At 41.4% G+C, this 24071-nt stretch overlaps 1 long non-coding RNA gene and 1 other non-coding gene across 2 annotated transcripts; one reads left to right on the forward strand and one right to left on the reverse strand.

The window, feature by feature from the left end:
- The first annotated feature begins 2021 nt into the window (after positions 1-2021).
- LOC127128836 (uncharacterized) lies at positions 2022-22526 on the forward strand. Its single transcript, XR_007806047.1, has 3 exons — positions 2022-2427; positions 2676-4312; positions 21982-22526. It is a non-coding gene; the product is annotated as an uncharacterized LOC127128836 (long non-coding RNA).
- Positions 22527-23467: 941 nt separating this feature from the next.
- Positions 23468-23548, reverse strand: TRNAL-UAG (transfer RNA leucine (anticodon UAG)). Its single transcript has one exon. It is a non-coding gene; the product is annotated as a tRNA-Leu (tRNA).
- Positions 23549-24071: the final 523 nt, after the last annotated feature.

Genomic DNA, 24071 nt, shown 5'->3' on the forward strand with positions numbered 1-24071 from the left:
CAAACGAGACTATGCGGAGTCTAGCAAACCTAGGGGATACAATCACACCACACAAACATATACAGCATGAAATAAACACACCAACAAGGGGCTCAAACATCAGGGCTAGGCTTTAGTCGAGGGGTCATATCAACCTCAACAAACAAGCCTCTGTATCGGGGTCAGGTTAGCTCTTAACCTTGCCATTGAGGGGCTAAGGTGAAGCTAGATGAAAGGTGATGAGGGGTGTGCCTCATTGCTTCTATCTCAAGTCAGAGAGAGCATCAGACAAGGGAGCGTGGGTCCAGAATGGGGGGACCCTTCTACGCTCAGGACATAGACTCGACTGTACAATGTACAAGATCTTGGGCTTGGGATCTCAATGCTACAACCATGTAATGGGAGCAAGGAGAAGACTCACAGAATAGTGGGGGATAGATTGCTTATCCCTACCTTCCACCAATTGCCTCAAATGAGGACTTTTCCTGCTTGGGACAAATATAAACATACACAAGCATTGCCTCTTAAGGAGGACTTCAGACAGTTTGCCCGGCCCGATAACAGCCGGGTCTCCAGACTACATGAAGTCAGAAGATTATACCTCAGTGGTAAGCAACCACAAGCTAGCAAAGCAAAGTTCAAAATGAACTCAAAGCCACTTAGGTACCTGTGAAAAAATCTAAAACAATCAGTTACTGTATAGACAAACAACCAACAGTCAATATTAAACAGACAGACAAAGCATCATCAGACAATGAGCAAGGCACAAGCACAAGTGAATTTATTCTCAAAGCCTACAAAACACACAATTGTTAGCCAACAACAACAAATGGTTAAGCTCAAATGAAGGAGCATCATCACTCATGGAGATGTATTCTTGAACCTGAAATCACAATTCAAATGATAAGTCCAAACCACTAGGTCGAAGCCCAGGGTCAAAAGAGGATAAAAAATCCAAAACAGAAGCTCAAACTCCACATGAAGTTCATTTACTCAAGTGACAACATGTCCTAAAATTAAGGGAGCATGCAAGATCGAATTATCTCTAAGCCTAGGGGTAGAATGGTCATTTCACAGTTAATGGATTAATATTGGATTAAAATCTATTTACAACATTCTAATTAAAAGTCAACTAAAATCTAAACTAGATTTAACAATTTAGAAAAACCAAGAGATTACCTAATATTTCTTTTTAATATTTTCACAATTAATCTCTAATCCTAAAGTCGTCTGAATCCTAGTATTTCTAAAATTAATTCTAAAATTATTTCTAATTCTAACAGCATATCTAAAGATATTCTAATCCTAATTATCTCTAGAAATGCTTATAACAATGTCTAACTAAAATCTCTATCTAATTAACTCTAATATTTTCAGTTTTTTTCTAAATCATTATCTAATATTCTACATACTTAATCCTAAAATCAACATTTCTAATTATCTCTAAAAACTCCTAATCAAACATCACCTATTAAACTTCTAAATCAAGATTAACAATTAAATCTACACAGCAAATCAGGATGGACCTAACTGGAAAATAATAAGCCCAATCGCATGGGGGTGTACTGGTCATTGGATGGTGTATGGGAGAAACTCGCTATGGTCTGGGCCCAAGCAAGATCTTCAACGATCGGAAACAAAGGACACATGCATGGTAGAAAAGAAGATTCCACAAAACGCAAATGGAACAAAAGCCAGAGCCACCGTCGCGTTCTCCGCCATATCACTGATCGCGCCGTCGTCGTGGCTCTAGGAGGAAGAAGATGAATCCGATTTGTCATCGTAATCGCCATAGGTGATGGCTCGGTCCAAGCGAAGAGAAAAACGAATACGATCAAAGCGCGCTCTCATCCACATCTCGCGGCGGCTCAATAATCATTCGACAGAGGATTCGTTCTTTAATCAGTTATCGGATTCGAATTCGAATCGATCCATTATCGGCGAAGCTCATACTATTAAATTCGACTCAATTCGTCTCCATATGAACAAACAGTAACAAGTGATATCTGAATCGAATTAGGGACTTACCGTATGAAGCGACGGTTGGATCTTCAGTCAACTCTTCTTCTTCTTCCTTTCTTGGAGCGATTCCGGTGAGATGTTGATTGTTGACGGTGAAGGTGTCGTGAATCGGTTACGGTGGTTGAAGATTCTACGAGGATGATCGGAGGTTGGTACAGTGAATGTGGTTGAAGAACCGAGGTGGAAGAGGAGGTTGAAGTGGTGGCTTAGCTCTGCCGTGTGGAGCTTCGAATGATGAAGCTCCCACAACAATGGAGGATGAGCGTGTGCTGAAGGTGAGGATTGAGTGCAGAAGCTTCTGGGAATCAGGAAAAAATCGTTCGAACCCAATGATTGGCAATGATTGCAGCTTATATAGCACAATCCCAAGGGTAAATTGGAGAATTAAGTATGAATCATCCAGCTGGCACCTGAGTGAACGAGAAGGTGAGTTTTGAATTAAGTCACGTGGTTTTTACCACAAGTTCACTCTCTAATCCCTTTGCTTTAAGTTCTTTGATCCAACTGTGGATAACTGTTATTGAACCAAACTGATTTGGACTGTTGCTTAACTTCCTGAACTGCTCTTTCATGAACTGTTTATTATTTTGAAACTCATCGCCTTGAACTGAACTGCTTTTTTTGGATTAGATGTCTGTGTTGGTATGCTTAGACAACTTGCTCTGTTTCTGCAGGTTTTCTTGGTTTTGATCTCTTGGCTTTTCACGTGCCGTCTTGTTTTTTCAATTTTCTTTTGGCTTGGTGCTGCTGCGTGCCGCTCATGTTTCAGCTTTTGGTAGTTGAGTTTGGACTGCAGTCGTACAGTTGCCGTTGGATTGTGAAGTTTGTTGCATTGCGGGATTTGTGGCATTGAAGATTACGCAACATGATTGATTGTATTTCCATTTCGTTGTCGCACATTGCCAACTATTGATACCATGGTATTGCTGGCTTGCAGGTAGCTTGACACTCATGCACTTGATTCAAGGATTATGATGGTGTGTGAAGGGTCGAGTAGTGATCGAGACAAACGGCATAGCAGGTGGATCACTGGCTTATGGAATGGTTTTGACAGTTCTGCTTGAACTGATGTGAATATGGTTGGTTGTTGTACAAGGTTGAGTTGCTAGGTTTGGTGTCAAGTATTTGATTGCCTCAGCACGCTGAAGATTTTCTAAGCAATTTGGATCAGCTGACAAGTGATTACTGCAGTATCTTCATCAACAAAACGAGTGGTTCTACCCTATTAAACATCTGGAAAAGTAGACCGAGTAAGCTTCGACTACACATATAAGACTTCACCGCTGTATCCGCTTGTGCAAACTCAAGCAAAAGATCTGCCACTTTTTCAAGGTACTCTTTTGCAACTTATGCATGCAATGATGAAACCATGTGGGAAAGTAATCCAGATGAAGTAGCACTACTTGTCTAGCATTTAGAACACCTGAACCAGACAGTACACCGGACGCCGTCTGAGATGCGATCCCAGATGTGGAGGCAGCTCCTTCACTAGAACCAAAAGTCCCTAATTTCTTGGGAGCAACTCTTTGAGACACTCTAGCATCGGAGTCAAGATTTCCGTTTTCCCTTCCACGTTGAGAAACATCTGCAACTTCTGCCATCAAAAAGTCCAGTTCACCATTTGCTTTCTTATCAGGTGCGTGCAACAAAGGAACTACACTCTCATGTTTTTCTAACGTTGAAAACTGATGTGCATATTCAAGTTGTGCAGATAAACGAATAGATGGGAGCTCTTTCTTCAACAAGCTAAGAAGAGGCCTAACTTGCTCTTGCTGGGTTACTCCTGTTCAAGTGTTGCAAAGTTCTGCAGTATTCCATGACAGGATGAAAGCGGCTCTGCAGGTGAGATTGGTTGCAAATGATCAAATGCAGGTTGAATTTACTGGTTACGGTCGCAGCATGCCGATGGCTTTACATTGATGCAGCACACTTTTTGCATTAGTTTCTGGTTATTCCGCTGATGTTTCCCATGCCACTCACTTTGGGAAGTTTTGTTGTACTGTAAGTGACTTAAAACCAATTCAGCTGCTTTAGAAAGCCTCTCTTTAGCATCAACAGAATCCAACATTGATAATTGTTTTTCAAGACTTATCTCAAAGCTAGCAACAAATATATCAGCCCACTTATGAACAGGAACAGTCTCCAAAAGAACTTCTGTCCTTCCACCAATACTTTGTTTCTGCTCCAGAACAGATATAAGTTCCACGGCATTTGCTTTAAATTGGCGTGATAACATTATGAAATCCGGGTCATGCTCCACCTGTTCCATCGCTGTCCTAGTCATCTAAAGGGAAGAGATTTTTGCAGTATGGTATGTGTAACACCTCAAAATTTGCCCTCCTCTCTTGGGACTAGCGTTAACATATTTGCATATCATCTTAGGACTTTAGGCATTTCATATTGCATATCATGTGGTTACAGTGTGCAAGCCATCTTTCCAAGTCTTGATCAGGAGATGAGGAAGTCAAGTGCAAGCCTAGGGTTTATTAACTGATCATGGCCATCTGAGGATTGGGCTGTGAATTAGGGTTTTATGATTCTCAAGGATGTTGGTCTTCATCTTGATTACAATGATACATCATCATCATCAAGTGTTGGAGCATATTTCTTGAGATTAGGGTTTTGACCACTGGTCAACCTTAATCATCTGCATTGGGCCAATCAGGGCATAATCAGGAGATGGGGGCTATGATGTATATGAGGATCATAATGTGATTATATTGAGCTCATGGATGCTAGGGTTTCATGGTTGAGCCATTTCATCAGGAGTTTGGGGCTCAATTTGATCAATGCGTAGCCAAATTCATCTATCTGTCAGAAAAGTCAATTATGGTCAACTGTGCCTGGATTGATGGATTTAGAGGAGGGAGAGGGCAAGAGATGCTCCATTCATGTTCAAACAAGTCTCATTTGACATTTCAAATACTCACATTGAAGGATTTGAGGTCATAGCAAAGGTTTCCAAAAGGAAAAATGACCTATGGTTTCAAGTTTCCAAAAGGATGGCCAGTTTTTGGAGCGAATTCAACCCAATTTTCCCCCATCAAAAAAGCTTCAAATGGAATTTTGTTGAACATGAAAGTTGTAGATCTTTCTCTCCCATTTTCAAAAAGTCCAAGATCGTGAGAATCAGATGAACGGTTGAGGAGATATGGTCAAATTACCACCGGGCGTGCATGGCAAAATTTTCCATGTATCGATGCACACGAATTTCGTATCGATGCGTGCAAGGCAAAAAAGGGCCATGTATCGATGCACACGAGTTATGTGTCGATGCACACTGTTAAAAAGTGCCTTGTATCGATGCAAACAAGTTATGTATCGATGCATACTGTTAAAAAGTGCCTTGTATTGATGCAAACAAGTTATGTATCGATGCATACTGTTAAAAAGTGCCTTGTATTGATACAAACAAGTTATGTATCGATGCATACTGTTAAAAAGTGTTATGTATCAATACATAACTCTATTTTGAGCTCTCATACAGCACTGTTCATGTCCATATTACTTCATGCACCATCTTCATGCACAAGAGTGAACATCTCATTTGAGCCAACACACTCCAAATATCAATTGAGAATGTATGAGCTGTCAATGAGCTGTCACAGGGCTTGAGTGAAAAGGCCATTTTGCCCTTGCTTAAGTAAATGCACATTTGCTAATTGCATGTCATTTTGCTAATTTGGTGATTAAAGCTTGATTAGTTGGAAGTATATAAGCTTAATCATAACAAACTCTTGATGGGAATTTCACAATCTCCAAGAACCAGATCTGAAACTTCCACATTCTCTCAAAACCCTCAAGAACACCAACACCTTCAATTCCAAAATTCATCATCAATTCTCAACCATTTTTCGTGATTCTTTTTGATTTGGACTCCTTGCATCATCCTCTAGAACTGTTTGTGGTATTTGGAGCATGAAAGGCATCGAATCGTGACTGCATCTTCAAGAGCATCCATGGTGAAATCGGATTTTTGAGCTCTAGGATCAACATCAATAGGAACCGAACACACCTATCACCTTCCTCATTATCTTTGCTCATCTGTTTTGAAGAATGGAGCTCTGAAAGCACGTGAATCACGACTGCCATTCCAGGTTTGAGCAAAAATCGATTATCACCATTTGCTTAATTATTATATGCGTTAGAAAGAGCATGAGATGTAGGTTTTGATGATGCTTGTGGTTTTGAAAATGATGACCTGTAGTGTGAGAAATCGTGAATTGAAAGTATGAGTGCAAACCCTAGGTTGTTCGATTCTTTTGATTTAGGAACTTTTAGGATGTAATAGTGTGATATTCGTGTTCCTCTTGAGAAGACGAGTTCAATGACTATATGCTCGTCCATTTCTGTAAACTTTTGATGTTCATCATTTTTTCAATTTTCTGGAAATTCCTGCTTGAGAACGATGACTGTTTGTGTGTTTGATCCATTTGTTGGTTTGAATTTTCAAAACTTGTGTTTCCCGCTCCCGCCAGAAAAAATTACAGAAATGCCACTGAAATTTCATTTTTATTAATTCAATTAATTCAAATTAATTATTAAAAAATGTTTAACACTTTAAAAAATTCACCAAAAATAGTAGAAAATTCAGAAAATTGTGGAGATTTTTTCTATGACTTTGTTGACTTGTGTAGGATTTTTTTGACCTATTGGTCAAAGTTGTGCTTGGCAAATATTTTATTTGGCATAGGCTTTTCTAATGTATGTCACATTTTGATACATTTTGGCAATTTGATCATGAAATACTCATATCATAAAATAAATGGCTGAAAATTTTTGTGGTGGTTCTTGACTCATTGAGGATTATTTATATGTAAATTTCATGAATTTTTGATACCTGGTTAGAGAGCAGCAAATTCTGGAACTTAGGTGTAACAATTTGTGTCACACCTCTTGATGTCAACTTGTTGAATTTAATTGGATGACCTATACATGTTGGAATTGGCTGAAATTTTGCATGATGACTTGTTGACATGTTAGGATGCTTGATGAATTTTTGTAGGATTTTTCACTGTATTTTCAATTTAATCTTGATTTTTCATTTCTGGTTGTTGAAATTGCAAGCTCATGTGATACATGTTGGTAGATTGATTGGGAAATCCTCATATTGTATTGTATGGCCATGAAATTTGATATGCATGAACTAGACACATGTTAGGACCTCCCTGTTTTGGTCTCATCCATTTCTTTTTAGTTTCCAATGAGATATGAATTTTTGAAGTGGATGTATGCATTGATGGTGTGATTTGGAGCCTATAATTGTGTCTGTTTTTGTTGATTTTCATTGACATGGTTCCATTTGCCCAAATGAGCTCAAATTTGACATGGTAGACCTTGATTGACCCCTGTTTAGGTGTATTTAATTTGAGATTTTTTTGATGTGTTTTGACATGGCTTTGAATGCAATACTTCTGTTTGTATATTTGGTGCTTCATTTGAACCAATATGGATTGTTTTGTGCATGAATTGAACTTGATGGATGACATAAACATGAGACCAAGGATGTTTGCTCTTGTTTGATGTTAATTTGATGTTGGATGGTGGACACCTTGCTGTTTTAACCTTTTTCTTGCTTTGGGACCCTAGGCTTGGCCTAGTGGTCTAGTTGCTAATGTTTGCTTGGTTTTTCAGGATCAAAAAAGCAATGCACATGGAGAATGATCCAAATCCAATTTTGATTGATGTTGTGGATGTTTGTACACTAACATAACATTGTTTTGTAGGTGTTGGAGCTTGGGCTTAAGCCTTGAGCTTGCTTTGTGCATAGTTTGTTTAAACTGTTTGATTGTTTGCTGTACAGTTTGTCTGCGTGAGTACTGACTGAGTTTGATTGTTTCCAGGTACTTTAGTTGCTCAGTTCCTTGTGAACTATTGCTTTGCTTTGCTTTGCATAAGCAATTTGCATTGAGGTAACTTCTTAAAACTTCATGTAGTCTGGAGACCCGGCTGTTACCGGGCCGGGCAAATTGTCTGAAGTCCTCCTTAAGAGGCAATGCTTGTGTATGTTTATTTTTCAAGCCCAAGCAGGAAAAGTCCTTCAAGTAAGGCAATTGGTGGAAGGTAGGGACAAGCAACCTGTCCCCCACTATTCAGTGAGTCTTCTCCTTGCTCCCATTACATGGTTGTAGCATTGAGATCAAAAGCCCAAGATCTTGTGCAGTGCACATTGTGTCAGAGTCATCGAGTATAGAAGGGTTCCCCTATTCTGGACCCATGCTCATTTGTCAGCTCTCCCTGGTTAGGGATAAGAGCTGTGAGGTCTGATCCTCACTTCATCCTTTCATCTGCTTCACCTTAGCCTCGTAATGGCAAGGTTAAGAGCAAAACCAGCCTGTACAGACGACTCGCTTCGGCGGTCAAACCCCATTGATTGAGCCCCTTGTTTGGCTATAGTGCGTGTTATGTGGATATCTGATTGACATGCTTGTTTGAGATACCTGTTCTCATTTGATGATATATGATTGTATGCTTGTGTGCTAGCTTCTTTCCTGGTTAGGTTAGTTTGCTTATGCAAGTAGGATAGAAAACCGAACTTAGGGTTAACGATGCATGACAACATTAGGCTCGAGTCTCAGCTCCCTAGTTGTGTATCTTTCCCCGGTTTCTGGTTAGCAATTTAGTCCCTTTCAGGGGAACTACATCGCCCTGATCCTTGTTCCAGACAAGGTATGTAGGCAGGTGGTCGTGCGAGACCACTCCGGGCAACCTTTTTCTTTTTTGCGTGCGTTTATTTGTTATCTGACTGTGTGTTTGGGTTCGGATGCCGACGTAAGCCCAGTGATTGGCTGTCGGGCTCCACGTTTGCCCTTTTGAGTATGTTTTGGTTCGGATGCCGACGTAATTCCATCCAGTGGTTGTCGGGCTCCATGTTTGCCACCCTTGTTTGTTTGTTGTTTTGTGTTGTTTGGCGTGCGTAAGCCGAACTACAGTGGCTCTGATTCTTGTTCCAGACAAGATATGTAGGCATAAGGTGCGATACCTTATCGAGCCCGTTTCTCTTAACCCCACCTGCGTTCCCTGTGTGTGTGTGTGATGTATGTTTATAGCAACCTTTTCTTTATTCTAGGACGTGGATCCCTAGGAGTACCTAGGACGTGAGGGGTGCTAATACCTTCCCCTTGCGTAACCGACTCCCGAACCTTTTCTCTCTGGTCGCGAGACCATGTCTTTCCAGGTTTCTCTGAGCGTTTCCTTTCCCTATCTTGGGATAAATAACGCGCAGTGGCGGCTCTGTGTGTTTTTATTTTCGAGTCTCGCCGGTTGATTTTTCGCAGGATGCGACAGCTGGCGACTCCACTGGGGACTGTCTACGATGTAGACCTATGCTGGTCCATCGTCCCTAAGCGAGTCTTTCCTAGCGTTTTAGGATTGGTTTGGGTTGCTTATTGTGTGTTATTTATTGCATTTATTATTCTAACCAGTGTGTATGTATATTTGCATTAATGTCTGCATGCATCATACTATCATATTGTTGCCGTCCTCTGTACAGGTGGTTCCTCTGTTTTGGGGTGGGAGTTACTCGAGGTAAAAGGCCCAATACCCAGGCTATGAGTGAAATCTAGGAAACCTAGGAATAGAGTGATTCATGGGGAGCGGGTGGTATGGCGCCACTTAGCGGAACATTGATATCACGAGCAGTTCAGACCCTGGTGGGATATTATCGTTACATACTTCGGGTGTGTATATGGTGGTATTCTGCGAAAGGTTATTTATGCTGCGTTTCTTTCGACTTTACCCTGGCCTAGATGACACCCGTGAGTGGGGAGGGAATGATCTTTATCACAGGTACAGATGGTGACGTTGATGGTGACTTTTTGTTCCGTGGATCAGAGTCATATTTATAAGTCGGATTTATGGCCGTTTATTTCTGAGACGCCGGAGTGCTGTCTGTGATTTATCAGCGGGGATCCGTTTATTTCAGGATTCCCCGGGCCGAGATATTTATCAGTGGGGATCCGTTTATTTCAGGATTCCCCGGGCCGATTCAGATGGTGATGGTGTGTCTGCTCAGAGACCAGTGATGATGATGATGTATCTGTCTTCCGTTTATTTCGGAACCCGTGGGTCAGATTTGTGGTTACAGTTTCCTCAGATGGTTGTGATCAGTCCAGGGATCCGAGCTGTAGTTCAGAGCAACAGAAGATCAGATGACTTGGAGGATGGCACAGTGCATTGCATACATCTGCATCATTCTCATTTTGCATTCATCTGCATCGAACCTATGTCTAGACATATGTGGAGTATCATTGATCGAGAATCTGGTTGAGAGACATCTTGAATTTCAGAATATGGATGTCAAAATGTTATCTGTCTCGATGAAACCAGAATCAAAAGACAGAAGCTTCCTCATATGGATAGACGTTGCATTCATGCATATTAACCTGTTTGCTGTTTTGCAGGAATCATTGCTCGTGCTCGCAGAGCTGTACCTTTGCACTCAACACGCCCTCACAGATATTACACCAGGCGCAATACTCCCAGACTGATGGATCCTCCCAACGCTGACATCCTCGAACTGAAAGAGAAGATGGGAGAGCTGATCAATGTCATGCAAGAGTTCGCCTTGGGGCAGAAAGTAATTGCCGAAAAGGTGGGGAGGATTGAAGACTGGCTGAAGATGGGGAACATGCAAGGAAACGCTTCGTCATCTGGACCGAAGAAATCTTTTGGTAATGACCAGCACAAGGATGAGGGTGAATCGAGTGCTGTATACACCCAGAGAGGACACGGTAGGGGTCGTTACTACCAGCACACTGCTGCAGTAACCATCCCTGCTGGTAATCGGGCAGTCCGACAGCAACCTCAGACTAATCCCCAGAAGATACAGGGAGCTGGGAGTCAAGTGAAAGGAAAGGGGGTTGATCGCCATTTTGACAAGCCACCCATGCCATATGCTGCTCTGTTTAAAAAGTTGATGGATCTGGGGATGGTTCAGCCAAGGACGTTAGCTCCATTGAGAGCAGATCAGTGGCCACCAAACTATAATGAGAACGCCAAGTGTGAATTTCATTCTGGTACGCAGGGGCATAACATTGAGGGTTGTAGAGCATTCAAGAATGTCGTCCAAGATCTGGTGGACTCCAAAGCTATCAATTTTGCGCCGTCACCGAATGTTAATGCTAATCCCATACCGGTCCATGGTCAAGCGACGGTGAGTGCAATTGCTGAAGATTCAGATTACACCCGGGCAGTGGGTGGAAAGACCAACAATGACTGTAAGCTGGATGGTTGGGTAAAACCGTGTGCACCGGGGCAGCAAATCCTGAACTGGAGGGTTTGAAAGATCAACATTGTTACTCATCTGGAAGAGTATTATTTCTTGTTTTCAGTTTATTTGCATGAAAGCCATACGTGTTGCCCGACACGTAATGGTTCATTGTAAGGGCCACCTCATGTTTAAATTTGCATTTCTGCATCATTAATAAATGGATGTTTTTCAGTCAAAAAACGGTGTTCCCTGTTTTTCAATTATTTTTGCAGTTTAAAAACAAATAAAAATGGCAATGTTTATTTTCATTTTTCATCTTTTTTTGATTTGTCTCGTCCCAACTTCAAAAACAAGTTTCCGGATCTCGTTGATAACAATTTGGTTACCCCTCATATGACTTCGACAATCCGAGCAATCAGGCTGAAGAAGAAGGCGAAGAAGATTGTGATCTGCTGGGAGATTAGCCAGGTTGTTGAACAAGAGGAGAAGGTGATTCAGCCGCATGAAGAGCGGATTGAGATTGTTATTCTAAGCACCGAGGTCAGAAAGGAAGTGAAAATGAGGCCGCTTCAGAGGCAAGTCGAGAGCAGAATGGTAGGCTTGTTGAAAGAGCATATGAATGTTTCTACTTGGTCACGTCAGGATACGCCAAGGTCAAACATCGGTGTCATTGCGCACAAGCTACCATGGAGAGAAGACCGTCCTCTAAAGAAGCAGAACGCCAGTGCCTGTAGCAGAGAGCCATGGTGGCTTTGTTTCATGAGATGATTCATCATGAAACCGAATGCAATGCTATGACATGATAGCAAAGTCCCAAACAGGAGTGGGGCATCTGGTCAAGATAATTCAAGCTGAGGTTGAATTCAAGTAAATGCACGTTCAGAGTGCAATCCGGTAAGATGTTGGGGTTCAGTGTCAGAGAGGAATCGAGGTTCATCCTGCTAAAAAATAAATAAATAAAAAAAAAAACAATAAGAATGCCTGAACCGAGGAAGAACATGAAAAAGAGGTTCGTGGTTTCTTAGAAAGATTGAACTACCTGTCATGGTTCACATCTCATCTGACAGCCACGTGTGAACCTATATTCAGATGTTAAGAAAAAAGATCAAGCGGTCAGGTGAAATAATGATTGCCCAGGGGCATTGAAAATAAAAGAAAGTTGCAGGAACCTCTGATTCCGATACTTCCTGTGGAAGAAGAAATTGTTAATCTGTATTTGACGGCCTTCGAGGGGTCTACGAGGTGTATTGGGTCAGCATGACGCGTCTCGTCGAAAAGAGCATGCAATTTACCTTAGCAAAAAGTTTACCGACTGTGAAACAATACATTCACTGTTTGGGAAAACTTGATGTACTTTGGCATAGGCTGCTCGCCGACTGAGACAGTATATGCTGATTCATGCCACTTTGTGGATTTCCGAGATGGATCCGATCAAGTATGGGTTTGAAAAAACCAACATTGACCGGACGGGTTGCGGGAGAGCAAAAGAATGTTGACTGATTTGTGATCCGCTCAGAAAGCAATCAAGGGGTGTATTGTCTGATTACATCTCTCTGCAACCCGTGAGGTTATCAACCGATGAAGTTTGAGTTCCCTGATGAGGACATCTCGAGGTACTCAAATCGAAAGATTGAGAGTGACCGATCCCGGAGGAGGGGCCTGACCCCAAATCCGAACGGATTCTGATGTCTGATGGGGAGGTTAAGGAGAATAAGATTTTGTTGCCCGGATAACGTTGAATACACCAACGACGGTGTGATTGAGTAGGAAACTGGTATCTTGGGTATTGATCTTCGGTGTGTCTACTGGGGCAACTCCTTTCTCATTGGTATATGGAATGGAGGCGGTATTACATGTTGAGGTTCAGATTCCCTCTTTGAGAGTCCTGATGGACGTGAAGTTGCAAGAGGCTGAATGGGTAAGAACCCGGTATGAAGAGTTGAGCTTGATTGAGGAAAAGAGGCTAGCAGACATCTGTCATGGGCAGCTATACCAACAACGGATGAAGCGTGCTTTTGACAAGAAGGTGCGACCTCGGGTGTATCACGTAGGTGATATGGTGCTGAAAAGGATCCTTCCTCCTCAAAACGATCGAAGGGGCAAGTGGACACCGAATTATGAAGGTCCATTCGTGGTCAAGAAGGTTTTCTCCGGCGGAGCCTTGTTGTTAACGACCATGGATGGCGAGGATTTGCCATCCCCTGTGAATGCGGACGCAGTTAAAAAAATACTTCGTATAAAAAGAGACCCGCTGGACGAAAAGAACAAAATAGTCCAGGCAAAAATGGGCATCCCGGCGAACCAAAAACAGAAAGAAATGGTTCGGGCAAAAATTAGGGATATGAATGGAAAAATGTACACCCGGCAAGTCGAAAACCTGAAAAGGCGACTTGGGCAAAAAAGGGTATCCCGGTGGACTGAAAACCCGAAAGGGCGGTCCAGGCAAAAGAGGGATTGAAACGAACAACTGCGTCTGGCATGATCGTTTTTGCTTTGGTTAAAGCATCATGGATAATACCCGGTAGGGATCAGTCAGAAACGTCTTGTTCCGAAGGCAGAAAGCATGGAGAGTCTGAGGACATATGGGGTGTAACCGAGTTGGAACTTGATAAGGTCACGGGTTTCACATTGCCATTAGGATAGATTTTTCCTTTTGAGCGCAATTACCTCTTTTCAGGAATTGCTTCCTTTTGTATTGCTCACTTGAGCCACACTTTTCAAATCAACAAAATGCACATTCAGTCAAATAATTTTGTTTTTGTTTTTCATTACCGTTTTGATTGCAAGAACATCCAATTATTTTTGATAAAGAATCTTTGCATTTTAATACATACAGGTTCCTTCCAATGCATGTTTATGAGATTGAAAGCTTGAAATCTTATTTGGAAGGTTGAGTGACCCAAGTGTTGAAATCTTGACACGCCTGGGGCACGGTTTTATCTAACGATCTGTTTTGCAGGAACTGTTAGGTATTCGTCACTCACTTGCAGGTTGTGATGTGGAAGCTTTGTAGCAAATCCCCAGAGAGTTCGCTCAGGAACTAATGAATGAAAGGATGACGAAGACGTTGAGACGTACGATGATCCTTGATGTTAATCAAGAAGACTCTTCAAAGTCGGAAGGTTGAAAAGTCTGTAGAAGTTCCCCGCAGGGTCCAATCCGGGACGAATGAATGGGTAGAGAAGCGATGAGAAGACGTCGAGACGTCCGATGACCTTTGAAATTAATCAAGAAGACTCTTCAAAGTCGGAAGATTGAAAATTTCGTATAGTTCCCAGGAGTACGTCTCGTCGAGCGCGGAGCGACTTGGAATACAAGATGATGGAGCAGAAAAGGTCCAGATGAGTCTGGGAATTTCTCAAAAGTGGAAAGCTGATACGAGGCTGGAAGGTAGATACCATGGTTCGACGAGTCGACGGGTGTTCTGTACCAACTTTTCTCATTTCCTCAGCTAGGTCCCCAAGCAGAATCAGAGGATCAAGTCCTCAGCAGATTCCAAATCTATGACTTCACCAGCCGAGTCAAGAGGGCTGTCCCCGGCAGGTTCAAAATGGTGTTTCCTCAGCAGCCAGGCCAGAAGGTTGTTATTCCCCGAGTGGAGCGGGTCTTTTTCAAAGAAATATATCTCCAGCAGTTCCCCGAGTGGAGCGGGTTTTCAAAGAAATATATCTCCAGCAGATCCCCGAGTGGAGCGGGTTTTTTCAATGACATATCTCTCCAACAGTGTTCATTCCACCAGTGGATTGAACGAGTTTCTGTAGCAGACGAATATCTGCATCCCCAGCCGAGGGTATCCTACATGTGGATTGATTGGGTCCTCCCCAGCGGAGTAGTTGTCGTTCCCCTAGCAGGGTCTGGATGGTATTCCCCCAGCAGGTTGAAGATTGCTCTTTTCCCCAGCGGGAGTATCTGTGAGGGTTCCCAAAGCAGAGTTGGGATCTATATCCCCAGCAAGTCAAAGACTGTGGTATTCCCACAGAGTGCAGTGAAGGATCTGTATCCCCAGCATGTCCTCGAGAGGGTGGGGTGCAAAGGAGGTATTCCCCAGCATGTCCTCGAGAGGGTTGGGTGCAAAGGATCTGTATCCCCAGCAAGGGTTGTCTATTTCCTAGCAGCAGTGCTATCCCCGGCAGGGTGGAAATCGGAGCAGTGGCGAGTTCCTCAGCTGAGAGTCTCGTTTTCCCCAGAAAATTCCCTTGAGGGGGATATTTTTATGCATTCATCATGTAGAATAAGCATTGCATATTGCATAGAAAAATAAATAATCGCGTAGCATTTCCATAATTATGGAGCATTACGCAGAAGAAATCAAGCATGCATCATTGCAAACGTCAGCTAGTCTCAAGCCGTGGTTACTGTTTGAGAGGTATTTTGCCAGAAAATGAAAGTGTTACTCCGAGTAGTATAGCCTCATGATTGGATCACAGGTATTGTCCCAGTGGTACGACACTGGAGAAGACTCCTTCCGTCGGACGGAGATGGAAAAGGGATGTATTCAACGCAACCCAAATTGTGGTTACCGCTTGAAGATTTGGGGTTCACCAAAGGTGAAGATGTTACTCTGAGGAGATTAGCATCACAACGTCAGATCAACAATGTTCCCCAGTAGTGCGATATTGGAGGAAATGTTCCCGTCGGACAGAGATGGGGATACAGTCAGAAGACGTTACGCGATCAGCGCGATTCAAGCCGTGATTACCGCTTGAGGTTTGGTTTTGTCTGACAGTGAAGACGATGCTCCGAGGAGTTCAGCATTGTGAGTTTGGAACCACCGTTTCTTCCCAGACATCAGTAAGTGTTTGGTCGATCATTGTTTGATGTCTGTCCGCATCATTGTTTGATGTCTGTCCGCATCATTGTTTGATGTCTGTCTGCATCATTGTTTGATGTCTGTCCGCATCATTGTTTGATGTCTGTCCGCATCATTGTTTGATGTCTGTCCGCATCATTGTTTGATGTCTGTCCGCATCATTGTTTGATGTCTGTCTGCATCATTGTTTGATGTCATGTCCGCATCATTGATTGATGTCTGTCCGCATCATTGTTTGATGTCTGTCCGCATCATTGTTTGATGTCTGTCCGCATCATTGTTTGATGTCTGTCCGCATCATTGTTTGATGTCATGTCAACATCATGGTTCGGTGCCTGTAAACATCGAGTTTCCTCCCGGTCATTGGTTAATGTCTGGTCGAGCTTTTTTTGGTGTCAGTAAACATCATCGTCCGATGTTCAGTAAACGTCGAGTTTCTTCCCAGTCATCAGTCAGTGTCTGGTTGAAGGTGTACCCTCTGACGTGTTGCCCTTAGAGTGGTGATTAGTGAAGTTTCCGACTATCAGGTTGAAGCACTTATGGTATTCAGGCCAGTTTTTCGGAGTTCAGACCGAAGTGGTTTTCGGACCAGGTAGAAGAAGAGAAAATTTTCGGGGTTCAAGAAAAGCAGAGAAAAAAAGGGAGAGGATGATAATCCCGAGTGGATGTGTGGTGTTCAGGCCATGGTTATCCCTGTGTTACCATTTATTTTGGTATCCAGGTCGACGTTCAGAGTTTGTTTTTTCGCTGATGCTGACAGGCGTTGTTAAATATCATCCCATCAGAGTGCAAATTGTTCGTCTGTTCTTGGTATTCAATCACTCTTCATCCTGATCATCCGAAAGCCGAGGCTATTTCGTATCGACAGGTTCACAGTGGATTGAATAGGGGCAGCTGTAACACCTCAAAATTTGCCCTCCTCTCTTGGGACTAGCGTTAACATATTTGCATATCATCTTAGGACTTTAGGCATTTCATATTGCATATCATGTGGTTACAGTGTGCAAGCCATCTTTCCAAGTCTTGATCAGGAGATGAGGAAGTCAAGTGCAAGCCTAGGGTTTATTGACTGATCATGGCCATCTGAGGATTGGGCTGTGAATTAGGGTTTTATGATTCTCAAGGATGTTGGTCTTCATCTTGATTACAATGATACATCATCATCATCAAGTGTTGGAGCATATTTCTTGAGATTAGGGTTTTGACCACTGGTCAACCTTAATCATCTGCATTGGGCCAATCAGGGCATAATCAGGAGATGGGGGCTATGATGTATATGAGGATCATAATGTGATTATATTGAGCTCATGGATGCTAGGGTTTCATGGTTGAGCCATTTCATCAGGAGTTTGGGGCTCAATTTGATCAATGCGTAGCCAAATTCATCTATCTGTCAGAAAAGTCAATTATGGTCAACTGTGCCTGGATTGATGGATTTAGAGGAGGGAGAGGGCAAGAGATGCTCCATTCATGTTCAAACAAGTCTCATTTGACATTTCAAATACTCACATTGAAGGATTTGAGGTCATAGCAAAGGTTTCCAAAAGGAAAAATGACCTATGGTTTCAAGTTTCCAAAAGGATGGCCAGTTTTTGGAGCGAATTCAACCCAATTTTCCCCCATCAAAAAAGCTTCAAATGGAATTTTGTTGAACATGAAAGTTGTAGATCTTTCTCTCCCATTTTCAAAAAGTCCAAGATCGTGAGAATCAGATGAACGGTTGAGGAGATATGGTCAAATTACCACCGGGCGTGCATGGCAAAATTTTCCATGTATCGATGCACACGAATTTCGTATCGATGCGTGCAAGGCAAAAAAGGGCCATGTATCGATGCACACGAGTTATGTGTCGATGCACACTGTTAAAAAGTGCCTTGTATCGATGCAAACAAGTTATGTATCGATGCATACTGTTAAAAAGTGCCTTGTATTGATGCAAACAAGTTATGTATCGATGCATACTGTTAAAAAGTGCCTTGTATTGATACAAACAAGTTATGTATCGATGCATACTGTTAAAAAGTGTTATGTATCAATACATAACTCTATTTTGAGCTCTCATACAGCACTGTTCATGTCCATATTACTTCATGCACCATCTTCATGCACAAGAGTGAACATCTCATTTGAGCCAACACACTCCAAATATCAATTGAGAATGTATGAGCTGTCAATGAGCTGTCACAGGGCTTGAGTGAAAAGGCCATTTTGCCCTTGCTTAAGTAAATGCACATTTGCTAATTGCATGTCATTTTGCTAATTTGGTGATTAAAGCTTGATTAGTTGGAAGTATATAAGCTTAATCATAACAAACTCTTGATGGGAATTTCACAATCTCCAAGAACCAGATCTGAAACTTCCACATTCTCTCAAAACCCTCAAGAACACCAACACCTTCAATTCCAAAATTCATCATCAATTCTCAACCATTTTTCGTGATTCTTTTTGATTTGGACTCCTTGCATCATCCTCTAGAACTGTTTGTGGTATTTGGAGCATGAAAGGCATCGAATCGTGACTGCATCTTCAAGAGCATCCATGGTGAAATCGGATTTTTGAGCTCTAGGATCAACATCAATAGGAACCGAACACACCTATCACCTTCCTCATTATCTTTGCTCATCTGTTTTGAAGAATGGAGCTCTGAAAGCACGTGAATCACGACTGCCATTCCAGGTTTGAGCAAAAATCGATTATCACCATTTGCTTAATTATTATATGCGTTAGAAAGAGCATGAGATGTAGGTTTTGATGATGCTTGTGGTTTTGAAAATGATGACCTGTAGTGTGAGAAATCGTGAATTGAAAGTATGAGTGCAAACCCTAGGTTGTTCGATTCTTTTGATTTAGGAACTTTTAGGATGTAATAGTGTGATATTCGTGTTCCTCTTGAGAAGACGAGTTCAATGACTATATGCTCGTCCATTTCTGTAAACTTTTGATGTTCATCATTTTTTCAATTTTCTGGAAATTCCTGCTTGAGAACGATGACTGTTTGTGTGTTTGATCCATTTGTTGGTTTGAATTTTCAAAACTTGTGTTTCCCGCTCCCGCCAGAAAAAATTACAGAAATGCCACTGAAATTTCATTTTTATTAATTCAATTAATTCAAATTAATTATTAAAAAATGTTTAACACTTTAAAAAATTCACCAAAAATAGTAGAAAATTCAGAAAATTGTGGAGATTTTTTCTATGACTTTGTTGACTTGTGTAGGATTTTTTTGACCTATTGGTCAAAGTTGTGCTTGGCAAATATTTTATTTGGCATAGGCTTTTCTAATGTATGTCACATTTTGATACATTTTGGCAATTTGATCATGAAATACTCATATCATAAAATAAATGGCTGAAAATTTTTGTGGTGGTTCTTGACTCATTGAGGATTATTTATATGTAAATTTCATGAATTTTTGATACCTGGTTAGAGAGCAGCAAATTCTGGAACTTAGGTGTAACAATTTGTGTCACACCTCTTGATGTCAACTTGTTGAATTTAATTGGATGACCTATACATGTTGGAATTGGCTGAAATTTTGCATGATGACTTGTTGACATGTTAGGATGCTTGATGAATTTTTGTAGGATTTTTCACTGTATTTTCAATTTAATCTTGATTTTTCATTTCTGGTTGTTGAAATTGCAAGCTCATGTGATACATGTTGGTAGATTGATTGGGAAATCCTCATATTGTATTGTATGGCCATGAAATTTGATATGCATGAACTAGACACATGTTAGGACCTCCCTGTTTTGGTCTCATCCATTTCTTTTTAGTTTCCAATGAGATATGAATTTTTGAAGTGGATGTATGCATTGATGGTGTGATTTGGAGCCTATAATTGTGTCTGTTTTTGTTGATTTTCATTGACATGGTTCCATTTGCCCAAATGAGCTCAAATTTGACATGGTAGACCTTGATTGACCCCTGTTTAGGTGTATTTAATTTGAGATTTTTTTGATGTGTTTTGACATGGCTTTGAATGCAATACTTCTGTTTGTATATTTGGTGCTTCATTTGAACCAATATGGATTGTTTTGTGCATGAATTGAACTTGATGGATGACATAAACATGAGACCAAGGATGTTTGCTCTTGTTTGATGTTAATTTGATGTTGGATGGTGGACACCTTGCTGTTTTAACCTTTTTCTTGCTTTGGGACCCTAGGCTTGGCCTAGTGGTCTAGTTGCTAATGTTTGCTTGGTTTTTCAGGATCAAAAAAGCAATGCACATGGAGAATGATCCAAATCCAATTTTGATTGATGTTGTGGATGTTTGTACACTAACATAACATTGTTTTGTAGGTGTTGGAGCTTGGGCTTAAGCCTTGAGCTTGCTTTGTGCATAGTTTGTTTAAACTGTTTGATTGTTTGCTGTACAGTTTGTCTGCGTGAGTACTGACTGAGTTTGATTGTTTCCAGGTACTTTAGTTGCTCAGTTCCTTGTGAACTATTGCTTTGCTTTGCTTTGCATAAGCAATTTGCATTGAGGTAACTTCTTAAAACTTCATGTAGTCTGGAGACCCGGCTGTTACCGGGCCGGGCAAATTGTCTGAAGTCCTCCTTAAGAGGCAATGCTTGTGTATGTTTATTTTTCAAGCCCAAGCAGGAAAAGTCCTTCAAGTAAGGCAATTGGTGGAAGGTAGGGACAAGCAACCTGTCCCCCACTATTCAGTGAGTCTTCTCCTTGCTCCCATTACATGGTTGTAGCATTGAGATCAAAAGCCCAAGATCTTGTGCAGTGCACATTGTGTCAGAGTCATCGAGTATAGAAGGGTTCCCCTATTCTGGACCCATGCTCATTTGTCAGCTCTCCCTGGTTAGGGATAAGAGCTGTGAGGTCTGATCCTCACTTCATCCTTTCATCTGCTTCACCTTAGCCTCGTAATGGCAAGGTTAAGAGCAAAACCAGCCTGTACAGACGACTCGCTTCGGCGGTCAAACCCCATTGATTGAGCCCCTTGTTTGGCTATAGTGCGTGTTATGTGGATATCTGATTGACATGCTTGTTTGAGATACCTGTTCTCATTTGATGATATATGATTGTATGCTTGTGTGCTAGCTTCTTTCCTGGTTAGGTTAGTTTGCTTATGCAAGTAGGATAGAAAACCGAACTTAGGGTTAACGATGCATGACAACATTAGGCTCGAGTCTCAGCTCCCTAGTTGTGTATCTTTCCCCGGTTTCTGGTTAGCAATTTAGTCCCTTTCAGGGGAACTACATCGCCCTGATCCTTGTTCCAGACAAGGTATGTAGGCAGGTGGTCGTGCGAGACCACTCCGGGCAACCTTTTTCTTTTTTGCGTGCGTTTATTTGTTATCTGACTGTGTGTTTGGGTTCGGATGCCGACGTAAGCCCAGTGATTGGCTGTCGGGCTCCACGTTTGCCCTTTTGAGTATGTTTTGGTTCGGATGCCGACGTAATTCCATCCAGTGGTTGTCGGGCTCCATGTTTGCCACCCTTGTTTGTTTGTTGTTTTGTGTTGTTTGGCGTGCGTAAGCCGAACTACAGTGGCTCTGATTCTTGTTCCAGACAAGATATGTAGGCATAAGGTGCGATACCTTATCGAGCCCGTTTCTCTTAACCCCACCTGCGTTCCCTGTGTGTGTGTGTGATGTATGTTTATAGCAACCTTTTCTTTATTCTAGGACGTGGATCCCTAGGAGTACCTAGGACGTGAGGGGTGCTAATACCTTCCCCTTGCGTAACCGACTCCCGAACCTTTTCTCTCTGGTCGCGAGACCATGTCTTTCCAGGTTTCTCTGAGCGTTTCCTTTCCCTATCTTGGGATAAATAACGCGCAGTGGCGGCTCTGTGTGTTTTTATTTTCGAGTCTCGCCGGTTGATTTTTCGCAGGATGCGACAGTATGTTCCTCTGGTGCTGAATTCCTGAACACTAAATCTGCACAAACCTTTAAGAACAACTATATATATGTGACCCTTGGTCCCCTTTTTGCAGGCTAATACCGGTCACGGCGCAGACTCCTTCACGGCCTGATGGGTTAGAATGAATTGCAGCAAAGTGTTGCAATATATGACAAATTGGATGTGATTCTGCAGGTGAGATTCCAACTGCTTGATGATTTTGGGTGTCAAGCCCTATGTGAAGCTGCTGAATGGCTCTTGCCTCCTTTGTAAGCCATGAATGCAAATGGTGTATGCGATTGTTCCCAGCATGCCACCAAATGACCAAATCTTAATTTGAAGCACATGCACACATGGGAAGCTCAAGGACCATGAAGGAAAAATCAACCTGAGAATTAGACATAGGATAGGGATTCCGGGATGAGAAGGGTTTGAGTTGACTTTGGTCAAAGTTGACCAAAAAGTCAACTGTTGACCAAAGTCAACAATTGGTCAACACATCTTTCTTTGTATTTTTCCTGTAATGATCATGTAATGAACGAAATTTCTTCACTTGAATGAACTTGGATTTGTATTTGGCCTGAATGGCTTTTGAAATGAATTTGAAATTATCTTACATGAATGAATGGATTTTGAATATGTATTGGAACAGAGTGAAATGGATATGACACTGACTGAATTAATCATGGGTGACACTCCAAAAATAATCATGAAATAAAGGACTTAGAAAGGATCAAGAGGTACTGAACTACAACCTACATAGACCAAACACTAGAGCCACTGATCAAGAGCATGGTGAATAGAAACACAACCAAGAATCCACCTGGATGAACCAGGACCAAGAAATTGTTGAATGCGAGTTAACCAAGCAAGGAAATCAAGCACCTTGAACGATGATGTACCAGCCGAACTAGGCTTAGGAGGCTACAATATAGGAGTTTGACCTGATCAGGGTATGGAACCATGACCAAGTAAAGGCCTTTAAATCAGGTCTTGATACCTCCAGAAACCACCATTGACACCAGATTTAAGCATAATACCCGAACATCTCCACACTAGGCTTCGATTGGGGCCACCCCGAATTCACTGAGAAATCCTAGTTGCCACTAGGTGTGAACATAAATTTTTGAATTCGAGTCACTACCGTCTTGTGTTGAACCTTGCTTGTGTAGATGAAATGCATGCTCATGATGATATGCAAATGTTAATAACCTAAAAATGAAATGAATATACAAAATGGTAGGGTGCAAATTTGAGGTGCTACACAAGCAACAAACGTGTGTGAAAATCATCTTATGAGATCGAGTACCAGGACGGTAATGACCACAACTAAGATTGTTCATAGTTAATTATGTCAAAATTTTGAATTGAATCGAATTATTATAGCATAAGAAGGATTCAAATGAAACAAATTGAACCGGTATAGTTTTATAAAATCATATCGACCCAAATAAATTGTTTGGTGAACCAAATTTTTATTTATAACTAAAGTGAACCAATATTAAGAAAATTTCCCCAATCTAGTCTATTTAATACAGTAAATTATAATTTGGAACGAAATGACAGAAACAAGAAAAAGTTGACACTTGTGGGATTTGAACCCACAGCCCTTTCGGACCAGAGCCTAAATCTGGCGCCTTAGACCACTCGGCCAAACTGTCTCAATGTTGTTATTGTTTATTAAATTTAAACACGTATACAATACTCACCCTATGCTAGCTTCCCGTGGGCCGTATTTTCCTAATTAACATTAGTGTATCGTAACAATGTACCACAAAATCATAAATGTATCTTATTAATTTATTTTATCTCTCGTTTATTTATCCTTACGTGTGCGACCTTTTACGTTCTCGTAACATTGACAATAATGTTAAATAATTTACTTAATATTATAAATAGAGAGAGGGTGTCTAGCCAGACATCATTGCTTTCCAATTAACCATAATTTCATGTGATCTCATATAACCTTTATACGATAATGATCATATGTATAATTATTGTTTTGCCCTTATATGTATACCTAACACAAGACATAATTCTTACCTCCCCTGTATAATTCAATATTATGTTTCTTGATGCCCGAGTGTACTTAGTATTAACAAATAAGCTCAATATCGCATATTCATTTATTTCAGCATGATAATGCATTTTAAAATCAAACTTAATTAAGGAGTATGTAGATAT

This window comes from Lathyrus oleraceus, chromosome 3 (genome assembly GCF_024323335.1).
Source record: "Lathyrus oleraceus cultivar Zhongwan6 chromosome 3, CAAS_Psat_ZW6_1.0, whole genome shotgun sequence".
Lineage (NCBI taxonomy): Eukaryota > Viridiplantae > Streptophyta > Magnoliopsida > Fabales > Fabaceae > Lathyrus > Lathyrus oleraceus.